Genomic DNA, 18,109 nt, shown 5'->3' on the forward strand with positions numbered 1-18,109 from the left:
GCATACAGGTTTCTCAAGAGACAGGTCAAATGGTCTGGTATTCCCATCTCTTTCAGAATTTTCCACAGTTTATTGTGATCCACACAGTCAAAGGCTTTGGCATAGTCAATAAAGCAGAAATAGATGTTTTTCTGGAACTCTCTGCTTTTTCGATCATCCAGCGGATATTGGCAATTTGATCTCTGGTTCCTCTGCCTTTTCGAAAACCAGCTTGAACATCTGGAAGTTCACGGTTCACGTATTGCTGAAGCCTGGCTTGGAGAATTTTGAGCATTACTTTACTAGCATGTGAGATGAGTGCAATTGTGCAGTAGTTTGAGCATTCTGTGGCATTGCCTTTCTTTGGGATTGGAACGAAAACTGACCTTTTCCAGTCCTGTGGCCACTGCTGAGTTTTCCAAATTTGCTGGCATATCGAGTGCAGCACTTTCACAGCATCACCTTTGAGGATTTGAAATAGCTCAGCTGGAATTCCGTCACCTCCACTAGCTTTGTTCGTAGTGATGCTTTCTAAGGCCCACTTATTAGACTTAATATTATTTCATTATTAGACTATTATTAATTTGCTTAGCAAACCCTTTTTTATAATGCAATAAAAGGTACATTTTGGCTAAAAGTATTGTTCATTTATTGCAAGTTGTGTGTCAAAGAAATTTGAATAATTGGGATTTACTGTCCACCCCCCAGAATTTTCTTAGCTGAGAAGAGAAACTAAGTTCTTAGAGCAGTGGATTTAAGCCAAGAGGGTATAATGTCATTAATGAACTGAGAATATCATGGAGAAGAAAGGAGGGGAAGAGGAAGGAGATGGAGGAAAGAGACTTACTGGTTTACAGTTTTGCCTCAGGTTGGAAGTTACTCACCAAAGTCAGGAAGTGAGTAATGTTATAGGACAAGGATCCAGAGGCCAAAAGGAAAGGGAGAGATCTAGGGAATGCAAAGTAAAAATGATTACAAAGAAGCTAGGCAGGTGGTAATTGAAAATACAGAAAAGGTGATTTCTAAATGTTTTAGGCCAGATAAGAGAAACTTGAGATGTTGCTGATAAACATAAATACAGTACTCAGTTATTACATCTAAAATTGTAACTTTGGTTGCTACCTGTAGCATTTCTGAAAGTAGAAGTCACTTTTAACTTTTTTGTTGCCCAACAATTGTATATAAAACGTGTAAATGAAGCCATGAATTCAAATCATTTATTGCCACATAGTAATGAAAAGAAGTAAGGTTGATAATACATTTCTCTTTTTTAATTGACATATATATATGTATCTGTGTTGTCAAATTCTTTTCCATTATAAGATATAGTTCCATTACAAGATATAGTTCCTTTATCTATTTTATATAAAGTAGTATGTATCTATTAATCCTAACTCCAAATTTATCCCTCCCCCACCTCTTCCACTGTGGTAATCATGTTTAAGTCTGTTTATGCTTTGAAAATGAGTTAATTTGCATCTTATTTTTAGATTCCACATATAAGTGATATCATATAATATTTGTCTTTCTCTGACTTATTTCTCTTGGTATGATAATCTCTAATTCCATCCACATTTGCTGCAAATGGCATTGTTTCATGACAGTACATTTCTTTGTTAGCACTGGAACTAGATATTTTGAATAATCTTTAGGCTTCTGTGGAAGAAGAGAATTTCACGTGGTACAAAATTTCATGCCCAGTTCAGATTCTGTTTCTTTGTATTCTCCATTCTTATTTCTGCTGGGGTTAATTAAACAGTTATTTCAGAAATAGTTCTTTGTGTTGCTGAGAGTATCGGTGAGTTAATTGCTACAAATGGGAATTAATAGTAAGCACAATACTCAAAGGATTGGACCATTGTTAACTTTATAGAGAAAAGAGGAATAGTGATTCAAAGGGAACTGAGAAAAAGCTTCTCAAAGTTTTTAACAGCCTGGTAAATTGCAATGAAATGAAACTCTTCATTTCAATGTTCATTATTACCTACATGAGAGCTTTAATTGGAAAGTCTTAATCATTATAGTATTAATAAAATTTATTGTTGTTGTTGTTTGATCACTTAAGTCATGTCTGACTCTTTGCAATTTCATGGACTGTAGCACGCCAGGCTCCTCTGTTCTCCACTGTCTCCTGGAGTTTGCTCAAATTCATGTTCATTTAGTCAGTGATGCTATCTAACCATCCCACCACCTGTTAGGCTACATATTATCAGACCACCTGCCCAACCTTGGAAAATGCTAGGATGATGAGTCATCTCAGTTTGCATGAGACTGTCATGGTGTTAGTACTGAAGGTCCCATGATCTAGGAAACAGTCCAGGGCAGAATGGGGCAGTTAGTTACCCTATGCTGGCCACAGTGAAGCAGAGACATAGATCTTAGTTCTAAAGTTCTTCCACATTAAGGTCTCCTTTTGATCTCTATGATCTGCTGAGAAGATGCCCTTTCTGGAGACCACTAACTCACCTGCCAAGACATAAGAGACACGGGTTTGATCCCTGCGTCTGGAAGATCCCCTGGAGGCGGGCATGGCAACCCACTCCAGTATTCTTGCCTGGAGAATCCCGTGAACAGAGGAGCCAGGTGGGCTACAGCCCACTGGGTGTCAAAAAGTCGAACATGACTGAAGCGACTTAGCATATATGCATGCAAGAGGAAGGGAGCCTTGTCTGATAAACAGAGAAGGTTCTTTAATCTTGAGGAGTTAGCCAGGTTACAGAAAACCAAGAAGTTTGGCCTGAGGAGCCCCTGGCAGCAACTGAACACATCAGTGCTGTGTTTCTCACTTGGCTGTTAGTGCTGCATTAACTACTGCATATAACCCTGTTACAGCTGCAAATTATTACATGCTGGGACTTCCCTGGTGGTCTAGTGGTTAAGACTTCACCTTCCAGTGCAGGGAGTGTGGGTTTGATCCTTGGTCAGGATCCTACATGCCTCGTGACCAAAAAGCAAAACATAAAATACAAGCAATATTGTAACAAATTCAATAAAAACTTAAAAAAATTATCACATGCTTAATGGGGGCCAGCACTATTCTGAATCCTTTCAGTTCAGTTCAGTTGTTCAGTCGTGTCCGACTCTTTGCGACCCCATGGACTGCAGCACACCAGGCTTCCCTGTCCATCATCAACTCCTGGAGCTTACTCAAACTCATGTCCATTAAGTTGATAATGCCATCCAACCATCTCATCCTCTGTTGTCTCCTTCTCCTCTTGCCTTCAATCTTTCCCAGCATCAGGGTCTTTTCCAATGAGTCAGTTCTTTGCATCAGGTGGCCAAAGTATTGGAGTTTCGGCTTTAGCATCAGTCCCTCCAATGAATATTCAGGACTGATTTCCTTTAGGATGGACTGGTTGGATCTCCTTGCAGTCCAAGGGACTCTCAAGAGTCTTCTCCAACACCACCATTCAAAAGCATCAATTCTTCAGTACTCAGCTTTCTTTATATTCCAACTCTCATATCCGTACATGACTATTGGAAAAACCATAGCTTTGACTAGACAGAACTTTGTTGGCAAAGTGATGTCTCTGCTTTTTAATATGCTGTCTAGGTTGGTTGTAACTTTTCTTCAAGGGAGCAAGAGTCTTTTAATTTCACGGCTGCAATCATCATCTGCAGTCACCATCTGATTTTGGAGCCCCCCAAAATAGTCTGTCACTGTTTCCATTGTTTCCCCGTCTATTTGCCATGACGTGATGGGACCAGATGCCATAATCTTAAGTTTTCTGAATGTTCAGTTTTAAGCCAGACTTTTTCACTCTCTTCTTTCACTTTCATTAAGAGGCTCTTTAGTTCTTCTTTGCTTTCTGCCATAAGAGTGGTGTCATCTGTGTATCTGAGGTTATTGATATTTCTCCCGGCAATCTTGATTCCAGCTTGTGCTTCATTCAGTCCAGCATTTCTCATGATGTACTCTGCATGTAAGTTAAATAAGCAGGGTGACAATATACAGCTTTGATGTACTCCTTTCCTGATTTGGAACCAGTCTGTTGCATGTCCAGTTCTAACTGTTGCTTCTTGACTTGCATACAGATTTCTCAGGAGGCAGATCAGGTGGTCTGGTATTCCCATCTCTTGAAGAATTTTCCACAGTTTGTTAAGATCCACACAGTCAAAGGCTTTGGCATAATCAATAAGGCAGTAGTAGATGTTTTTCTGGAAGTCTTGCTTTTTCGATGATCCAACTGATGTTGGCAATTTGATCTCTGGTTTCTCTGCCTTTTCTAAATCAGGCTTGAATATCTGGAAGTTCACCGTTCACATACTGTTGAAGCCTGGCTTGGAGAATTCTGAGGATTACTTTGCTAGTGTGTGAGATGAGTGCAATTATGCAGTAGTTTACACATACCGTTTTACGTGGCAGATTGCAGTGCAGTTGATAAAACTGCTCAAAAGGATAAGGGGTTTACTTTGAGCTCCCAGTGCTGATTCGTGCTAGAGTTGGTGTTTGAACTTAGGTCTAGCTTCAAGCAAGGCTGATGCCATCATTCTCCCAGCTTGTCTGGAAGGCTCTTTGCATACTTTCTCTGACCCTTCACTCAAGGGCTGTATCTCTTTATCACTTGCTCTCTAACCTGGAAGGACAGTGATGATGCTATTGACTAGATTAGGCTCTCTTCTTACCAGTAGAGTATTATGCCACATGACCATTATTAGTGAAATCTCCCTCAACTCAATGACAGGATGTGATTTAAAGTGATTATTTAAAAAGTATAGAAAGAATAAGCATGAACAAATACTATTCATTGTTAAAAGGTCAACACCAAAAGCAAGAAATACTGTTGCTTAAAATCATTAAGTAATACATCATCAGTAATTTGGTCTGATGCAAATAAAAACACTGAAGTAACTAGCTTATTGATTTAGAGAGTGAAATCCCCAGTCATTCTCCTTAAAATTCAAATTGAACCAAAAATTTAGCAATGAATTAATTATCCAGCTTTACCAGTGTTATGAAATGAGGAGGTAATGAGAAAGTATTTATGCTTATTTGGTACCATGCAAATATAAGTTCTAGTTATTTGCTTGACATTTTGACTTTTTTTTTTTTTGCCAGGCTACATAACATGCAGGATCTTAGTTCCCTGACCAGGGAGTGAACCTGTGCCCCTGCAGTGGAAGTGAGGAGTTCTAACTATTGGACCACCAGGAAAGCTTCTTGACCTTTATCTAAGGTCAAAGTATGAAAGCAAATTTGGGCTCAGGATTATGATTATTACATTTTGTTTACTCAAATTTGCATAAGGTAAGTTTTTTCCAGGTACAGTGGAGAAAAAAAACAAGGAGCAACACTTGTTGCCTGTTCTCTAGCAATGTGACTTTTGGGCTGGCCAGCCAGCCCCTGGTAATAGTTGAGAGTTTAAGGGCTTATTAAGATGAAGAGGATTGTTAACAAATCATAACTAACTATTGTCACCTTGTATTAGAAGAAAGGTTCCGTAAATCAGCCTAGAGGGAATTTTTAAGAATTTAAAAAATTGACATCAATCTTGCAAGTAAGTGTTGCATAGAACTTCATTAGGTCAATGAGATGACCTCATGTCATGGGAAGAATTCATGGGAAGAATTTGAAGTGGGTAGCAGAAAATAAGTGGAATGGGAATTCTTAATACATTACTCAAATGGCATATTTGCTATTTGTCTATTTGTAAATGTCATGATGTGTATCATGAATCTGTATTATTTGCTTTGATTTTAATATGTAACATTTAATATATGTTATGCTTTCTTTTTCCTTCAACAAATATTTATTAAGAACTTACCAGGTGGCACAGTGGTACAGAATCCACTTGCCAATGCAGGAGATGCAGGTTTGATCACTGAGTTGGAAAGATCCTCTGGAGAAGGGATCCCACTCCAGTATTCTTGCCTGGGAAATCCCATGGACAGAGGAGCCTGACGGGCTACAGTCCATGGGATCAAAAAGAGTTGAACACGACTGAGCATGCATGATATTCTAGGCACTGTGCCAGCCACAACGGAGATAAAAATGAGTAAGATAGTCTAAACTTCTGCTCTCAGGGAGAGTATAATCAAGTGGGGTGAGAAAGGGGTGAGGTTAAAAAAATTACAAGCAGTTATAAATAATTGTGATAAATGCTCTGATGAGGGAATCAAAAGGTAGCATGTGAGCAGAAAGAATGGGTACCTAAACCAGATTTGCAGAGAGGACTGGTCAGGGAAGATGAATCCTAACACTGTATAGGAATTAGCTACATATGTGGGTGTATGTTAAGAGTGAGTGTGTGTCTGTGATGGGGGAGGTATGGCAATATTTGGTGGGACAGTGTTTAGGGAAAGAGAGGCAGTTGGCTTGTATATAGAGAAAGGTGAAGAATGGTCCAGGCAGAGAAAACATCATGTGGAAACACACCCCTAAACCAAAGGGAATATGGCATGTTTGAGGACTCCTTGAGGACTTAAGGAGAAAGAGGAGAGAAAGGAGTAAAAAGCAAAACTGCAGAGGTGATCAGAGACTATACTGCCAAGAGCCTTATTAACTGAGTCAGATTCTACCCCAGGGGCAAGAGGAGCCTTTGGATGAATTTACACTGGGATATTATTTAGTCTAAAATTCATGAATTTTCGTGGCATTACACATTGAATACAGTGTAATGTATATTGTTCCTTAGTCATTTTTTTCTTTCAACAGGTATTAATTGAGCAGGTACTGTGCACCAGGCACTGTGCTAGATGCTGGTTAGTAGTTAGTATAAATGGTTAGTATTTGAAATGTAGAGAACAGGTTGGCGGGGCATAGGAGCAACTGTTTTAGGAGGCTAGAATGATAATCAAAGGAGTAGTCAGGGCTTGGGTTGGGGAGGTGGGTTTGAATCCTACAGCGTGGATGGAGAGAAGTAGAGAAATAAGCAGAGTCAGTCTCCTCAGATTGTTTTTATTTCCAAAGAAACTTCATCATTATCATCTTAAGAAATTGGAGAGTTTTTCCTGCAGTGATGTGATTTCAGAAAATAAGACTTCTAAAACCCTTTTGTAACCATCAGATTTAGACTTTGTTATCAAACTATTTATAGAATCTTCCTTGAGTGCTGTTTGTGCCTTCATTATATGTAAAGTTTTATCAGTCTAAGAACTAAGTATCCTGTGTCTCTCAGTGAGAGGGTCCCCAACAGTGGAGGACCCTGATATATGCTGCCCAAATCGCCCTTTAAGAAGGAATGACTTCTTTTTCCAGTTCCTGAAAGATGGCTGGCTGGCAGTGGCCTGCAGATATGAGTCTTCTTTGGGGATTGCCTCATCTGAAGAGCGCTGCTTTGCCCAAGGCTGCTCCTCCTGCCTCTTGTCCCATTGGTGTGATGGTGTAAAGGTCTGGCCTTTCCACATCCTCTGTGGACTATTTGAAGGGCCGTCTCTGTTCCAGAGCTCCACAAAGGGCTAGCTAATTCTCAGTCTAATTCTGCTTTCTTCTCCCTCTTTCACTGGTGTTGATCCCAAGAGCAATCTAGTTAAAAGTTCTGCATGCTAGTTTTTGTTTCTTCTCTAGGGAACTTAACATGCAATACCACCATCTACCTAGCTTGCTCAAACTCGTAATCTGGAAAATCCCCAGATTCTTCTCTTTCAGACTTTATCCTTCATACCATTCATATCCAATCAAGCATCAAGTTTTTTTCTCCATTCCAGTTGCCACCATCATAATCTAAGCCCTCACCATCCGTCATCTAAGTAGAGTATTTTGGCCACTGCTAATTTGTCTTCCTATCTTTGATAAAAATTGCTTATTTTTTAAGAAAATAATTTATTATGTTTAATCCCTTTCATTGATCACAACCTTGTCGTGGCGAAGGGACTTGCATAACTTGATGAAGCTACGATCAGGGCCACCCAAAACGGATGGACCATAGAGGAGAGTTCTGATAAAACGTGGTCCGCTGAAGTTCATGGCAACCCACTCCAGTATTCTTGCCATGAGAACCCCATGAACAGTGTGAACGGGCAAAAAGATCATGACACTGGAAGATGAGCCCCCCAGGTCAAAAGGTGTCCAATATGCTACTGGGAAGAGCAGAGGGCAATTACTAATAGCTCCAGAAAGCTGAGTCAAGGTGAAAGGTATATTTGACATAAAATATACTGCATATGCTTACCAGGTGGTGCCAGTGGTAAAGAACACACCTGTCAATGTAGGAGACATAAGAGACATGGGTTCGATCCCTGTGTAGGGAAGATCCTCTGGAGAAGGGCATGGCAACCCACTCCAGTATTCTTGCCTGGAGAATCCCATGGACAGAGGAGGCTGGCCGACTACAGTCTGTAGGGTTGCAAAGAGTCGGACACGGCTGAAGTGACTTAGCACGCATGCACATACTGCATATATTTAAAGTGTAAAAGTTGATAAAATTTGACTTATGTATATACTTGTGAAACTATTACCACAATCAAGGTAACACATTCGTCACTGAAATTACTAAAGCTGCATGTGCAAACTAGTTGGAAATTATTACACATACACACACACGTATAGTTGTTGTTCAGTTGCTAAGTCTTGTCTCACTCTTTGTGACCCCACAGACTGTAGCCCACCTGACAGCCTCCTCTGTCCATGGGATTTCCCAGGCAAGAATACTTCAGTGGGTTGCCATTTCCTTCTCCAGGGGAATCTTCCTGGATCAGGGTTAGAATCTGAGTCTCCTGCATTGGCAGGCAGATTCGTTACCACTGAGCCACCCCAGGGAAGCCTATATATATATATATATATACACACATATATCAGTTCAGTTCAGTCGCTCAGTCATGTCCGACTCTTTGTGACCCCATGAATTGCAGCACTCCAGGCCTCTCTGTCCATCACCAACTCCCGGAGTCTACCCAAACCCATGTCCATTAAGTCAGTGATGCCATCCAACCATCTCATTCTCTGTCGTCCCCTTCTCCTTCTGCCCTCAATCCAACCCAGCATTAGGGTCTTTTCCAATGAGTCAACTCTTCGCATGAGGTGGCCAAAGTATTGGAGTTTCAGCTTCAACATCAGTCCTTCCAATGAACACCCAGGATTGATCTCCTTTAGGATGGATTGATGGATCTCCTTGCAGTCCAAGGGACTCTCAAGAGCCTTCTCCAACACCACAGTTCAAAAGCATCAATTCTGCGGCGCTCAGCTCTCTTCACCGTCCAACTCTCACATCCATACATGACCACTGGAAAAACCATAGCCTTGACTAGACGGACCTTTGTTGGCAAAGTAATGTCTCTGCTTTTAAATATGCTATCTAGGTTGGCCATAACCTTCCTTCCAAGGAGTAAGCATCTTTTAATTTCATGGCTGCAATCACCATCAGCAGTGATTTTGGAGCCCCAAAAAATAAAGACTGACACTGTTTCCACTGTTTCCCCATCTATTTCCCATGAAGTGATGGGACCAGATGCCATGATCTTAGTTTTCTGAACGTTGAACTTTAAGCCAACTTTTTCACTCTCCTCTTTCACTTTCATCAAGAGACTCTTTAGTTCTTCTTCACTTTCTGCCATAAGGATGGTGTCATCTGCATATCTGAGGTTATTGATATTTCTCCCGGCAATCTTGATTCCAGCTTGTGTTTCTTCCAGCCCAGCGTTTCTCATGATGTACTCTGCATATAAGTTAAATAAACAGGGTGACAATATACAGCCTTGACATACTCCTTTTCCTATTTGGAACCAGTCCGTTGTTCCATGACCAGTTCTAACTGTTGCTTCCTGACCTACATATAGGTTTCTCAAGAGACAGGTCAGAGGGTCTGGTATTCCCATCTCTTTCAGAATTTTCCACAGTTTATTGTGATCCACACAGTCAAAGGCTTTGGCATAGTCAATAAAGCAGAAATAGATGTTTTTCTGGAACTCTCTTGCTTTTTTGATGATCCAACGGATATTGGCAGTTTGATCTCTGGTTCCTCTGCCTTTTCGAAAACCAGCTCGAACATCTGGAAGTTCATGGTTCACATATTGCTGAAGCCTGGCTTGGAGAATTTTGAGCATTACTTTACTAGCATGTGAGATGAATGCTAGGCCGGGCCGGGGGCCAGGGGCCGGTGGCGGTGGTGAGAGGAGTTACCCTAGACCCAAGGAGCAGCGGCTGCGTGGACACAGGAGGGCCGAGAGGAGTTACTCCACATTCAAGGTCAGGAGGGGCCGTCGTGAGTAGATACCCCTTGTCCAAGGTAAGGAGCAACGGCTGCACTTTGCTGGAGCAGTCGTGAAGAAATACCCCATGTCCAAGGTAAGAGAAAGCCAAGTAAGACGGTAGGTGTTGCGAGAGGGCATCAGAGGGCAGACACACTGAAACTAAAATTACAGAAAACTAGCTAATCTGATCACACGGACCACAGCCTTGTCTATCTCAATGAAACTAAGCCATGCCGTGGGGGGCCACCCAAGACGGATGGGTCGTGGTGGAGAGGTCTGACAGAATGTGGTCCACTGGAGAAGGGCATGGCAAACCACTTCAGTATTCTTGCCTTGAGAACCCCATGAATAGTATGAAAAGGCAAAAAGATAGGACACTGAAAGATGAACTCCCCAAGTCAGTAAGTGCCCAATATGCTACTGGAGATCAGTGGAGAAATAACTCCAGAAAGAATGATGGGATGGAGCCAAAGCCAAAATGATACCCAGCTGTGGATGTGACTGGTGATAGAAGCAAAGTCCGATGCTGTAAAGAGCAATATTGCATAGGAACCTAGAATGTTAGGTCCATGAATCAAGGCAATTTGGAAGTGGTCAAACAGGAGGTGGCAAGAGTGAACGTCGACATTCTAGGAATCCGCTAACTAAGATGGACTGGAATGGGTGGATTTAACTCAGATGACCATTATATCTACTACTGTGGGCAAGAGTCCCTTAGAAGAAATGGAGTAGCCATCATGGTCAACAAAAGAGTCCGAAAGGCAGTACTTGGATGCAATCTCAGAAACGATAGAATGATCTCTGTTCGTTTCCAAGGCAAACCATTCAATATCACAGTAATCCAAGTCTATGCCCCCACCAGTAACGCCGAAGAAGCTGAAGTTGAACGGTTCTATGAAGACCTACAAGACCTTCTAGAACTAACACCCAAAAAAGATGTCCTTTTCATTATAGGGGACTGGAATGCAAAAGTGGGAAGTCAAGAAACACCTGGCGTAACAGGCAAATTTGGCCTTGGAGTACAGAATGAAGCAGGGCAAAGGCTAATAGAGTTTTGCCAAGAGAACGCACTGGTAATAGCAAACACCCTCTTCCAACAACACAAGAGAAGACTCTACACGTGGACATCACCAGATGGTTAACACCGAAATCAGATTGATTATATTCTTTGCAGCCAAAGATGGAGAAGCTCTATACAGTCAGCAAAAACAAGACCGGGAGCAGACTGTGGCTCAGATCATGAACTGCTTATTGCCAAATTCAGACTTAAATTGAATAAAGTAGGGAAAACCACTAGTCCATTCAGGTATGACCTAGATCAAATCCCTTTTGAGTATACACACACACACACACACATATATATATATATATACAATAAAAAAATGAAACAAATTCTCTCCACCCTCCCTTGGGGTTGTCTTTTAAAATTTGAATCACAACAAGTCTCTTTTTGTCTTAAATTCCTTTAGGTGCTTCAGTTGCCTTTGCACAAAGATAAACATCTTTAGCTGAAGGCTTGATGTGGTCCCCACCTGCCTGTCCAGCTTTCTCTGGCAGAGCTCTCTACAGCAGGGGACCCCGCCTTCTGGGATCTATGGCCTGATGATCTGAGGTAGAGCTGATGTAGTAATAATAGAAATAAAGTGCATGATAAATGTAATGCACTTGAATCATCCTGAAACCATCCCCCTTCCCCAGACCTGTGGAAGAATTGTCTTCCATGAAACCGGTCCCTGCTGCCAAAAAGGTTGGGGACCTGCTCCAGGACTGGATCTTATATCAACTTATGTGATACTTCACCCTCTTGCCTTAGGGCCTTTGCCCTGCATTTTCCTTCTCCTACTGCTCTTTTCTCTGTTTTACCCCTGCTTTTGTGTATTCTTAAATATGAATGAAAATTTTAAATAGTTGTTAATTAATGATTATTGAGTGGTTACTTTTTGTCAGGTTCTGTGCTTTACATACACTGTATCTCTTAACCTTCACAAGATCTGTAACTGGTGCTATTGTCATTATTTTGCAATTAAGGAAGTGTAATTCTCCCCAGATCATGCAGCTGGGAAGTGAAGTTCCTGACTTTAGAAGGATTTGGCTACTTCCTGAATCCTTAGACGGAAATAAATTCCTGGTTACTGGCTCCTGAGTAACACCCTCTAGTTCTCCCTTATAATCCTCATTGCATTTACTGTTAAATACCTCCTTTTTCAGTTAAGCTAGAAACTGTATGAAGACAGAGACCCTGTGTATCTGCATCTATGCCAAGACCTGGTATATAGTAAATGCTTATTACATACTTCTGGAGTGGATAACATTGAATGGATAATAATCTCCATTGAACAACATATAGTAGTTTAGGGTCTATAGCTTCAATTCTAGAGTCAGAAAGAAGAGAAATTCAAATACAAACTCTGTCAGTATATAATTGTGAGATGGTATTTAACCTCTTTAAGCCTCAACTTCTTCACCTGTAACCTAGAGATGATAATACTTTTCTTCCCTGTAGAATTGCTCTGAGGAATGAATAAGATGATATCAAAAGGCTCCCAGCACAGGATGTGACACATCCTTCTGTCTTATCAACTTGAATATTCGAAGTTAAGTATCAAGTCTTGTAATCATTCTGTATCCTCTACTGTGCCTGCCACATATACAGTCTATAGTAGATAACCAATAAGTAGTTATTTTGAATATCAGGAAGTATTTCTGTGAGGCCAGGGTTTATGATTTCAGTCTATTTACTTTACCAGTCGAGGGGTAAAAATAAAAAGTTTTCTTATTACTGATTTTTGGCTGAGTAGGATTGTTGGTGGCTGCTTGGGGTGGAATGGGGTGAGGTCACACAGATCAGAATTCAGTCAGCATCTGTCTAGGTCAGACAATGCAAGTTGCCAGATGGAAGAGACTAGACCTTATCTGTACAAGAAGGATGAGATCAAAGGTTCTTTAGGAAAATTAAATGAAGTCATACATGTAAAAAAAATAAAAGAAGAGACTAGACCAATTGATCTTGGGTGTGGTTAGAACTCAGAGAGTTGCTGATTTCCACAATCTTGACTTATTCATTCATTCATGAAATATATGTCTCTGTGTGTGTGTGTGTGTGTGTATAAAACATCTGTAGGGTGTTTATGGAGAAGGCAATGGCAACCCACTCCAGTACTTTTGCCTGGAGAATCCCATGGACAGAGGAGCCTGGTGGGCTGCAGTCCATGGGGTTGCAAAGAGACAGACACGACTGAGCGACTTCACTTTCACTTTTCACTTTCATGCACTGGAGAAGGAAATGGCAACCCACTCCAGTGTTCTTGCCTGGAAGACTCCCAGGGATGGCAGAGCTTGGTAGGCTGCTGTCTATGGGGTCGCACAGAGTTGGACACGACTGACGTGACTTAGCAGCAGCAGGGTGTTTATAGCCCTGGTGGTCCAGTGGCTAAGAGTCCACCCTCCCAATGCAGGGGACCTGGGACCTGGGTTTGATCCCTGGTCAGGGAACTAGATACCACATGCCACAAGTAAGACCCAGCATAGCCAAATAAATAAATATTAAAAAAAAATTTATATAAAGTAACTGTATATGGAGTGAAGTTCTAGGTATTCTGGGCAGTTATTCTCACACACTCTTGGTGCTAGTCACAGAAAAAGCATCTGAGGAACTTAAGATCGCAGATTCTTGGGTCTCACACTTTGGGATTTGTGATAAAGGGCTGGGGGTTCCTGGGGATTCATGTTTTTAAAAAATTCTATGATTCTGGTGTAGTGTTCTAAGAAAGCAAATATACTGAAGGTATTATTCCTGTTCACAAAGATGACTGAGAAAGGAGCATAGGTAATAAAAACTTAGTCAAGCCAGTTTAAAAAAAAAAAAATTGTTTTTTTAAAATAAATTTATTCAGTTAGTTGTTTTTGGCTGTGCTGGACCTTCGTTGCTGTGTGCAGGCTGTTTCTAGTTGCAGCAAGCGGGGACTAGTCTTCATTGTGGTGGTTTCTCTTATTCCAGAGCACAGGCTCTAGAGTTCATGGGCTTCAGTAGTTGTAGCTCCCGGGCTAGAGCGCAGGCTCAGTAGTTGTGGCACACGGGCTTAGTTGCTCCACAGCATGTGAGATCTCTCCAAACCAGGGCTTGACTCTTAACCACTGGACCACCAGGGAAGCCCAAGCCACATCAGTTTTTGTTGGTTGGTTGGTTTGATTTTGGCTCTAGGTAATATAAATGTTTTTGCCCATATCATCCCTCCTGCAAAATTCAGCCTACGGCTTCAGAGAGAGGCCAAGTGGTATTGTTTTATTCCTGTTACTGTTGGGAGTAAAGGTGTGCTGCCAGACTGATATGTGGGCTGATGGAATGTGTTTATATATAAGCTGGTATGTGATTAGAAGCATACATGATAATGTAAAGTCTACTTAGGTCTAGTGAATTCTAGGTCAGGAAAAGATGAAGCAGAATTGTCTGGAGAGGTCTGATGTTCTTACCGAGTAGACTTTCTCTCCAGAAGAATTAGTGTAAAAATAAAATGTTGACAAGTACCTTCTTATCAGTGTCCAGAAAATGCCCCCATTATCACCTACCCTGTGGACAGTCCTCTGGCTTGCCTGAAATTTGGGAGTGGGGTTGAAGTAGAGATGCTGCAGTCTCCAACCACACAGACGCAAATTCAGCATGAACTCTGAATATGAATGTATAAATTGGGGACAGCAGAAAAAGCACTGAGTGCAGAGCAAAACATGTATGAGAAAAAAACTTTTCTCCTACTCAGTTCCAGAATGTGAAGTAACACATATCCGTCGCATTTTACGTAATCCCGTTGCATTTTACGTAATCCCATCGCGTTTTACGTAATCAGGCATTTGATAGTTACTATGTTGAAAAAGTTCGGTTCCAGCGTTAAACCCACTCAGCAGGTATTCTTGAGCACTTTCTGTGTATGGAGGGGTCTTCAAACCGAAGTAAAACGCTGGTACTTTGACTCTAAAATTTACTCAGAGCCAAATTTTTTTTTTACAAGCTATCTCAAAATTTCTGTTATTAGTGTGTCTGCTTTTAGTATGGAAGGTAATGGGACCTCTCACTCAATTACCATTTATTTTTTGTGACGTTTTTACATTTCTAGGTGTGAATTTTTTGAGGGTGTTTTGTGCTATCTCTATGAGGCAGATAGTTGAGTCATAGGACAGATTATTAATACAAGACTCTCCAAGTGACTAAGTAACACTTCATCCAAGGTTGTGGATACAGACTCTGACAACCACCCTGATTTATCTTTTGATTTGTCTTTCAGTGTATCTTTTGGTCAGAATTTCCACCTCAACCTAAAATATTTTTTCCCTGATAAAAAAAAGTGCAATTAAACATATAAAACTGATTTTGAGTTAAAATATCAGGAAGAAACATAACTAAAAATAACAAGTTTAATGGTTTTGATTCATAGACTATTTTTATCTTCTTCTGGAATCTGAGTGTCCAGATTTATATTTGCAGAGCAGCACAAGAAAAAAATGAGATTGCAGTCTTTAGTTTTGAAGTTCTTTTCTTCTGAATTCTTAGCCGTATTGAAACCTTATCAAGCTCTATTGAAAGACTTGCAATCTCAATTCATTCTTGAAAACTTCCATACAGCTAAATTTCTTCTGGACTAGATGTTAGCCTTTTAAGGGTTTATTGTTAATTTTAAGGGGTATATTAATATTACTGTGAAACCATGCAATTCAAATTGGGACCTGAACCCATGGTTTTTTAACTGATATCACACACCTGGTTTCAAGACTTAATAAAGCTCAGTTGATGTCTCATCACAGAAGGAATTCAGTGAGAGACTAACTGATAAGTAAGAAATGGATTTATTTAGAGAGAAACACACTCCACAGAGTGTGGGCCATCTCAGAAAGTGAGAGGTCTTGAAATATGGCTTTGTTAGTTTTTATGGACTGGGTAATTTCATAGGTTAATGATGGGAGGATTATTCCAACTGTTTCGGAGAAGGGGCAGAGATTTCCAGGAATTGGGCTTCCATGCCTTTTTTTTTTTTTATCACTCATTTTTTGATCTCTGATGGTTATACTTGGAATGTCTTGGCAATGGTGAGTGTGTCACTTAACTTATGCTAATGTATTATAATGAGTTTATAATGAGGCTCAAGGCCCACTGCAAGTCAGATTTCCTGCCATTTTTGGACCTAGTTGGTTCAAACCAGGTTTTTTAATGTCCTGTGTTTATGTCGGGCTTCCCTGGTGGCTCAGGGATAATGAATCTGCCTGCTGTGCAGGAACCACAGGAGATTCCAGTTTGATCCATGGGTTGGGAAGATCCCCTGGAGGAGGGCATGGCAACCTGCTTAAGTATTCTTGCCTGGAGAATCCCATGGACAGAGGAGTCTGGCAGGCTGTAGCCCATAGGGTTGCAAAGAGTCCGACATGACTGAAGTGACTTAGCACCTATGCACGCATTTTTATGTCATTCTTTTAAAGGTTGTTCCCTGCCCCCTTCTCTCCTGTTTCTTTTCTTTTTTTAAAAAATAATTTTATTTATTTATTTATTTTTGGCTGCACTGGGTCTTCATTGCTTCAAGGGCTTTTCTCTAGTTGCAGAGAGTGGGGGCTACTCTCTAGTTGCTGTATGAGGGCTTCTCATTGCAGTGGCTTCTCTTTTTGCAGAGTATGGGCTCTAGGGCACATAGGCTTCAGTTGCAGTTCCTGGGCTCTAGAGCCCAGACTCAGTAGTTGTGGCACAGGGGCTTAGTTGCTCTGTGGCATATGGGATCTTCCCAGACTAGGGATCGAACCCGTGTCTCCTGCATTGACAGGTGGGTTCTTTAACAATGAGCCACCAAGGAAGCCCCCTTCTGTTTCAGTTGTGGTTATGTTGTTTAAAAATCCTCATCTGTTAGAGATACATATAGAAATATTTATAAATAGAATGATACAATGTCTCAGTTTTGCTTTAAAAATATTCTAGCTAAACAAAGTAAAAGAAAAAAATCAATACATATTTTAATAAGAATGGCAGAATGTCAATAATTATTTAAGTTGGTGATGCATACATAGGCATACATTGTATTCTCTTTTCATTAGTTTTTAAAAATTTCCACAATAAAAAAATTTTAAAGGTTTTTCTCAGTGACATATTCTATGTCATATTCTTGCTTTCCCCTATTTTAGAAATCTTTCTTTTGGCAAACCTTCTTCCAAAAGAACAGCTAGAATAGAAACATCATGAGAATGACCCTTCCCATCCTTTTTTCATGAATATAAATTTAGCACATTTTCTGGATAACTTAATGCTTGGCGCAGTTGCTGCTGAGGTTAGGGGATTCAAAAGGAGCACGTGATCTGGTTACTGAGAGCAAGTCACATTTCTGATCTTCAGTTTCCTTTTTGGAAAATGAGCAAACTAAACTGGATGATCTCAATAATCCCCTTCCAGTTCTAAGTGTCTTTGAATCTAGCTTCTTGGGAATAATGACCCTAATGATCTTTTGGTTAAGAGGCTTCAGTCGTGTCTGACTCTGTGCGACCCCATAGACGGCAGCCCACCAGGCTCCCCCGTCCCTGGGATTTTCCAAGCAAGAGTACTGGAGTGGGTTGCCATTTCCTTCTCCAGTGCATGAAAGGGAAAAGTGAAAGTGAAGTCTCTCAGTCGTGTCCGACTCTTCACGACCTATGGACTGCAGCCTACCAGGCTCCTCCGTCCATGGGATTTTCCAGGCAAGAGTACTGGAGTGGGGTGCCATTGGTTGAGACAGTGTAAACAATTAGACTTCATATACATATGCATTTAATAAAGGTGATTTGGAACCAGGTGCCTGTTCCTTCATCTGATGATAGGATGCCCTTCACAGCAGTCCTTTCCCTGCCAGTCACCCTTTATTTTCTCTGTTGGTGCTCATTTCTTTTCAAGGATAATATGGGTTTTTCAGCATTCAAGAACCTACCCTATAATTTTTATGTTACTTAGATGAATCTTTGGAATTCAGTTCAGTTCAGTTCAGTCGCTCAGTCGTGTCCGACT

General features: G+C 40.9%; 1 long non-coding RNA gene across 1 annotated transcript in view; it reads left to right on the plus strand.

Moving 5' to 3' along the window:
• Positions 1 to 18,109, plus strand: part of LOC145505996 (uncharacterized) — a 191,826-nt gene that overhangs the window by 3,751 nt on the left and 169,966 nt on the right. Inside the window, exon 2 of the long non-coding RNA XR_014053439.1 lies at positions 5,039 to 5,227. This is a non-coding gene — a long non-coding RNA (uncharacterized LOC145505996). The remainder of the gene's footprint in view (positions 1 to 5,038; positions 5,228 to 18,109) is intronic.

Source organism: Giraffa tippelskirchi, chromosome 5, assembly GCF_054371585.1.
Source record: "Giraffa tippelskirchi isolate mGirTip1 chromosome 5, T2T-mGirTip1v1.2.pri, whole genome shotgun sequence".
Lineage (NCBI taxonomy): Eukaryota > Metazoa > Chordata > Mammalia > Artiodactyla > Giraffidae > Giraffa > Giraffa tippelskirchi.